This window comes from Marmota monax, unplaced genomic scaffold, assembly GCF_021218885.2.
Source record: "Marmota monax isolate L192 unplaced genomic scaffold, Marmota_monax_Labrador192_F-V1.1 WCK01_AAM20220418_F8-fsc00102, whole genome shotgun sequence".
Taxonomy (NCBI): Eukaryota; Metazoa; Chordata; class Mammalia; order Rodentia; family Sciuridae; genus Marmota; species Marmota monax.
Window position 1 is genome coordinate 5,159,524 of NW_026692494.1, and position 7,306 is coordinate 5,166,829.

The following is a 7,306-nucleotide window of genomic DNA, read 5'->3' on the forward strand; positions in this document are numbered from 1 at the left end:
GCACGTTCATAAGTGGGCTTTTATTGGGGGGACCTTATTCTTAGAAAGTTCCATCCACAAAAGGCCAGAAGGGGCAGGGTTACAAGGGACAGGTGAGTGTAATTCGTCCAAAGGGCCATGGGGCGACACACCTATGTCTGAAGATGCGTCCTCAAACTTCCAGGGCGGGGCAATGTCCAGGTCACCAGGAGATGCAGTGGTGGTCAGAGCCTCTCTGCTCCAGGATGGAAGGGGCAAATCGTTCAGAGTGGCTCCCACATGTTCCCCCTGCTTTCTTTGTAAAAGCAGGTGATGGGTCACTGTTTCGAGTCCCTGAATCCATGTTCTGAAGGATCTCCTCCTACAATGACAATATAAGAGAGAATCCGCAGCAAAGAGAACAAGACAAGGATAGACCAGGCAGAGTGTTTCAGAATGTTTCAGGGTTAAAGCCGTTTAATTCTTTTAATATTTGATCAGCTAAGGAAGCAGGAGCCGAAAAATCAATCTCACTTTTTTGTATTTCTTGAATGTGATGATGTAACTCCAAAAGATCCAAGCTGTTATTATTATTTTGCCAAATACCCAACAAATGGTTGTCAACCTTCTCCCAACCCCGTTGGGGAGCCGTGTATTCGGCAGCAGTAACACCCACAGACTTACAGTCCGCGTGACATTGAAGTGTTTCCTTGAATTTCAAAGCTGCAAGCTCATGACCAGTATTTATGACAGTAGCCTCTAAGGCATCTGGCTTAGTCTCAGTCCTTTCATCAATATTTATTTGACTATGAAGAGCCTTGGAAGAAATCTGAGCCAAAGCATTAAGAAAATCTGCATGCTGAATGTTTTCAGATAAGGCCACCGGAGCTGGAAACCGAGGCAACAGCTCCCACTGTCACGGGTCCAGGAGCACGTTGGTCTCGCTCACTGGGCGTGTGTGTGTTTAAGACCTGAGAACCAGCATCGGCGCACCACGGCCCTGAAATAATCGCTGGCAACGAGACAAAAGAGGGCTGAGGAGCATCTGCATTCCTCCCCTTATACACCTGGTGATAGAGTCATTCAGATTACCTTTATCACATGTCACAAGGTATCTGTCACCTCTCCTTCCCACTTCCCACGTCCAGTGATTAAAACCTAAGGAGACCGAACACAGGCCCGTAGGCCAGAGCAAGGACCTTCCTTCCAGTTTCTGCCGACGAACTCTGGTAAAGGTCGGTCAGCAAGATGTAGGCACCAGACACCTTTCTGAATGCCACCTTCACTGAAGGTCAGGATGGTGCTAACAAATCCTCCAGGGGTCGTGGCAGTGCCCTTGCACAACAGCCTTTTGTCGATTTTAGGAGACCAGTCCAAGGTGGACCCACTGTTCTAGACACCTTATGTCGAATTGGACAAGTACTTACACAGTTTGCCCACTTAGGAAAGGTGCCAACTTCTACTGCAGAACAGTTGGGACAGTGGGTACTCGTGGGCGTTCTGCTGAGGTGGCTGGGTTGTTATGAGAAAGTCCTGTTTTAATAACTGATCTGATCTAAGGCTTTAAGGCCCTGGGGGCAGTGCCATTAGCTGGTCTAGGTCCCCAACTCCTGTCTTTTCCTCAAATGACACTTTTAGACAGCCAGCATGTCTATCGTGGGACCAGCCAAGGTAGTTGGGCACTATAGGCAGAATAGTTAAATCCCGTCACACGGACCGAGTCAAGTGGGTGTCTGCAAACCCTCCCAGCGTACCTGAGTCATTAGTAAGTCCTGGGTGCATTCTCCAGTCCACACCGCTGGGTGCACTCAGGGTGGGCTGGAGCCATGTCCAGTGGTTCCCCCGATTCCCCTTTACCACAGCTCAATGGAGGGTCACTGCAGAGAGCATCGTCGCTGGGGACTCACTCTCCCCTGCCGTGGAGTCAGTCTCCTGGGTCCTTCCGTGACGGGAGCGTCCTCATTCAGTTTCTCGGGGACATCTTTCTTCCCCTCTTCCTTTGGGAGTTCTTCCTTTTGAGGGAAGGGTTCTCTGGGTCCATCTTCAGCGGTTTGAATCTTGGTTCTAGGTCCTCCATGCCTGATGGCGCATTCAGGTTCCCAAATAGGACAAGAAGCATCTTCTGGGAAAATACACGCATGACCTCTCCCCACATGACAACTGGACCTGGTCCTCTCCATTGGCCAGTCGGTAAGTCCTTCCACCAAACCCGGCCTAAAGGGCCTGTTGCTGTGGAAGCCACGTGTCGCTCGGCTGCGGTGTGATTCTCTGAGTCACAGTTTAGAAAATTCAGAATGAACAGAGCATGATTGAGGTTGTTTTGGGGAGTCCTAGTCCTATCTCCCCCTTTTTAGTTTTTGTAATTGTAGCTTAATGGATAAATGAGCTCGTTCCACAGTGGCTTGACCTTGGGGGTTGTGAGGAATCCCTGTTTATGGTCGATACAAAACTCTTGGCAAAATTGTTGAAAAGAAGAGCTTGCATAAGCCGGTGCGTTACCAGTTTTAATCTGTCAAGGACATCCTAAGACTGTAAAGGCAGCTACGCAGTGAAAGATGACGCGTTGAGCATTTCTTTTGCACGGGCTGTGGCAAAGGTAGATCTAGAGTAAGTATCTACAATTGCGTGCACATTAACATTGTTTACCAGACTGAGGAATGTGAGTTACGAACATCTGCCATCATTGATTTGGCTTTAATCCAGGGGGATTTACCCAGATGGTAAAGGTGGAAAGTGTCTAACACACTGCGGGCAGTGACGTACAAGTTGACGAGCTTGCTCTCTAGTAACATTAATTTTTTATGTAAACTGGAAGCATTTTGATGATGTAAGAAATGCAAAGCTTGTGCACAGTCATACAAAGACATTTGCTGACAAACAGCAACCGATTTATCAGTCTTATCATTACCTGATGTTAGAGGCCCTGGAAGATCAGTGTGGGCCGGTATGTGGCCTATAAAACATGGCTATTGGCACATCTGTGGCGTCTTTTGCAAGGTATGAAACAAATTGAATAACTCTTGTGATGGTGTATACCAAATAATTGAAGTTTCGATATTTTTTGTAACTAATTAATAAATATTAATTAGCTCATTGCAAAATGACTTAAAGCACAAACCAGAGCTTGAGTTCTGCTCGCCGGGCAGAAGTGTACAGTCTGTGTCACCTCTGTGTGAGCGTGACTGTAAAACCTGCGTTCCCCCGAGTCGAGCCACCAGTGAGCACGGTTAGGGCGCCATCTATTGGTTGTGCAGGCACGATTTTGGAAAAATAAATGCAGTTACTAAGGCAAATTGAGTCATTTTAGCACGAGGATATTGACTTTCTATCTGACCAGGAAAATTAGCAAAAGCTATTTTCCAAGTATTAGAAGTTTGGAAAATCCAATCCTTCTGTTGAGCAGAAAATGGGTTGATTATAATCTTAGGTTCTGATCCAACTAGCTGTAAAACTCACGTTCTGCCCTTCATAACCAACTGAGCAACAAATTCATGAGAAGGAGCTGATGGCTTTTGAGGGGAGTGGGCTAAATGGACCACTCAAGCACCCCCAGTGTTTGCTATATTGCTCCTGCAGGAGCGTGAGCCGTTGGGAGTATCAATAAATACAGAGGCTCTGTGGGCTAACTCTAGTACGCTGAGCATTTTAAAATTATTTTTTAGACATTTCCTCAAGAAGGGCAAAGCAAAAAGAGAGAAAAAAGACATCAAATACAAACCTAAAAACACCATCCTATGTCCTCATTCCTCATCCACATAAATAATGGCCGTCACCCTTCAGTACAAATGACTCAGGTAATGACAAGTGGCCCCTCCAGGAAAGGTCCTACTGTGTGATGGGGCTAGCTCGCTGCGGGGGTCTGCCGTCCACTGCCTGCAATGGCCATGCTGCTGGGAAAAGCCTAGCCCGAAAGAATCAAAAAAACAAAACGAAGCAGCACTCACCCCTGCCCCGAGGACACTGGACACCGCGGAAGCTTGACTAAGAGCCAAGCCACAGCACACGTGCTCTGCGTCATGAATCGCAGCCACCCAGTAGGTCTTCATGGGGAGGAAAATGAGTTGCTCGGCGTGGCCCCAACAGCGTCAGCACTAACCCTGGCTGCAAGAAGGCGGGGCGGGGGCGGGGGCCGTGAAGGAAGCTCATGAGAGTGTGAACCCCGTATTCCCAAACCGACGCATGTTAATTTGTGCACTTGTGCCTACATTCAACCTGCTACAGTTTTAACATTCAAAGACAAACCACAGAAAAGCCCTTCTACTTTGCGTGGTAGAAATGACCCGTGGCACGTTACCTGTCTGTGCAGTCGAATGATCATGGTGATGTCATTTTGAAATGCTGACATTGTCAAGTAAACCAAATGATAGGTGGCATATGCCTCTGAGAAGTCATGGCTCCTACCTCCTTCCAGAAGTCAGCCTCTTAAGACAGTCAGGTTAGTTCTGGAAACACCGATGGTAACAGCTGTTTTGTCTCTTTTCTGAAATGCTACCTTGGAGACCAAAGAAAGTATCATTGGTTCATTTGAAAAAAGGGACTAGAAATATGCTACAAAATTATTTTCTTTTTCTTTTTTTTCCCCCCTGCCAGTCTTTACAAAATTACAGTGTCTATGGTTTTTACAGCTTTCTGATTTGTATAACAGGCTACTGTCACCCAAGGATGGCTGTGTGCTTTTATCTTTCTCTTGTCATTAATTCTGATTAATGGTTTGGTTTTGGGGGGGTCTCACAAATGGCACCTTGAGATAGATTTAATAACAAATTACTATATGGAAAAAAATCACAAGAGGGGACAGGATTCCCCCTTGGATTAAATGCAGAATGTTGTTGTGTAGTGTGCTTGGATGCTTGTACCTGTTTTATTACAAAGTGATAGGCACTGAATATTTATCATAGTCATAGTGTTTTTTTAAAGTTCATTTTAGAAAAAGTTAAGCTTTGAGTTTTGTAGTACAAAATTATTTTCAAAATATATTTTTTGCAGAAATGATCTCTATAGGAAGCTTTTTCTTTATTTCTTTTTAAAAAAAATATTTATTTTTCGGTAAGACACAATACCCTTATTTTGTTTATTTATTTAGTTTTATATGGTGCTGAGGATCGAACCCAGGGGGCTGAGGCTTCAGAGGCACCCTCACGGGGACTGAGCCCGGGTGCTTGCCCACCAGGCTCGCCCTTCTTAAATCCACCGGCTCTCACAGAACCACCTGGGCTCCGAGAGACCCCTGAGCTCCCTTCCCAGGACAGCGCCCCCGTCACTGGGGATCTGCAGTGCCTCGGCGTCCACCCCCCCCACCCCCCGGGGCCAGGCCTCCAGCACCGTTGCCCACAGCACCTTCCCACTTGCGCTTGCTTGACATGGGCATGGGGCAGGGGCCAGCGGGGGGACGGAGGGCGCTGGAAGCAGGAGCGGCGTTGGGGGGACAAAGGCCCCTCCTGCCGTCCAGAAGCACAAGTGGCCAGGGTCAAAGGGCGTCCCAGGGCCAGGCTGCACACTCTGGTGGCCTCTCTAGCACTGCACATGGGTGGGCGGGAGGCAGGGTGAGGCCCGCAGTGCCACCAGAGCTCAGAGCAAGAGGAGCAGGGACGGCCAGCATCCCATCATGTTCTGTGCCCACGCCGGCCGGCTGCCCTATGGGACGACGCGTCCCGCCACACTGGGCTGTGACAGGCACACTCCACTCATCTCATTCTGCCACATCCCTCCCCGACAGGCCTGTATCCTCACAAGCCCCACCCGGCACAGTGGTGCCGTGCTGGCTGTGCTGTCCGCCAGGCGGAATGGCCGCTCCTAGATGGGCCAGCTGTGGCGGTCTCCAGTGGCCTCTCACCGACCTCCTGGAGTATCCGTCACTCTGCTGACCACCCCAGGATGAGCCATGACTCCGCACGCCCTGGCACATTACCACTGTGTCCCCGGGCAGCAGCATCTGTGCCCTGAGAGCGTGACGACTTCCAGGTCACTTCAGAATGAGAAACAGTAACCAGCTGTCCTTCGATGGACAAGGAAAAGCCAGAGCAAAGGTCACTGTTGTCCACAGCAAGTGGCCACGTAGAGGTCACAGAGCAGGCAGGCGCTGGGTCACGAGCTGGCCTGCGGCTCTCTGCTCCTCGGCTCACAGCTGCGTCCTTGGGGTCTTTGTGAAGCACAGACCCCCCAGCCCAGGCCCACCCCAGGGCTCTCGGCCACCTGCATCGTGCGGGAGACCACATGGGGACTGGTGTTCACTGTGGCAGTTTCCACTGTCCTGGCCAAAACGGTCACTGCTCCTGGCCTTCCAGGGTTGGTGGGTGGGTGAATTATGAGTTTCCTTTTACTGTGGCCACTAGATGGCTTTTTTGCACTAGGGATGGAGCCCAGAGGCTCTACCCGAGTCACTTCCGCAGCGCTCTGTTGAGACAGGTCTCACTAAGGCTGGCCTTGAACCCGCCATCCTCCTGCCTCAGCCTCCTGGTTGCTGACTGCAGGTGTGTGCCACCGTGCCTGGCTGCCTACCAGAGATTTTTAAGTGGCATGTGACTCACACCGTGTTTCTTTTGGGCTGTCCAGGAGAGGCCATCTGCCATGCTCCCACCCAGGTGCCTCCCGAAGCCCTCTTGAGGGCAACCAGGAGAGGTCCTGATACATGCTGGACCAGGCCAGTATTGCAGTCCCTGCCTCCTAGAACCCCTGGCATGTACCAGGTGCGTGGCAGTGCCCCAGGCTTGGTGAGAACAGAGGGGGGCACAGCCCCAGAACCCCTCCCCAAGGAAGTGAGGACTGGGGTGGACGTCTGGCCCACACCCAGTGGCCTTGGAAAGGAAGACCACAGCTGCTTCCCGCAGCCACGCTGAACCAGAGTGAGTGAGTCCACCAACCCTGCACAGGTCTGGTCACAAGGTCACAGCAAAGTCTCCTGGTGGGTGCTCGGGAGAAAGCACTATCTGTGGGCACGAGGCTGGAGCCGCTGACCAGGCAGGCTGCATGTCCCAGGAGGTCCCATCTCCACCAGGCCACGAGTGCACACAGGGTCCTGGGCTCAGGTGAGGCCAGGGCTGAATGTGGAGGGGAGAGGGAGATACCCGCAGGAGTAGAGAGATCTTAGCGGGCGACCCCAGGACCTTGGTTTGGCCAGATAGAGCCGAGGGCCCTTCCCAGGTGCCCAGTGTGAGCTTGTCCCCAGGGACCCAGGCATGCCAGAGCCCGGAGCCCAAGCACACCACTGCCTGGAGCCACACACAGGCTGGCCAGATCCCGAGGACCGAGTGGGACGTTAGGGGTCACAGAGACATCTCGTGTGACCAAGCGTAATGGCCACCTGCAGCTACTCCACGACGGGAGGGAGAGCAAAGACCAGCCGGGAGCC

General features: G+C 51.0%; 1 long non-coding RNA gene across 1 annotated transcript; it reads right to left on the reverse strand.

The window, feature by feature from the left end:
• Nucleotides 1-5,130, reverse strand: LOC124092220 (uncharacterized). The gene is made up of 3 exons (XR_006851562.2): nt 4,360-5,130; nt 3,903-4,059; nt 1-2,543 (listed from the first exon to the last, which is right to left on the reverse strand). It is a non-coding gene; the product is annotated as an uncharacterized LOC124092220 (long non-coding RNA).
• Nucleotides 5,131-7,306: the final 2,176 nt, after the last annotated feature.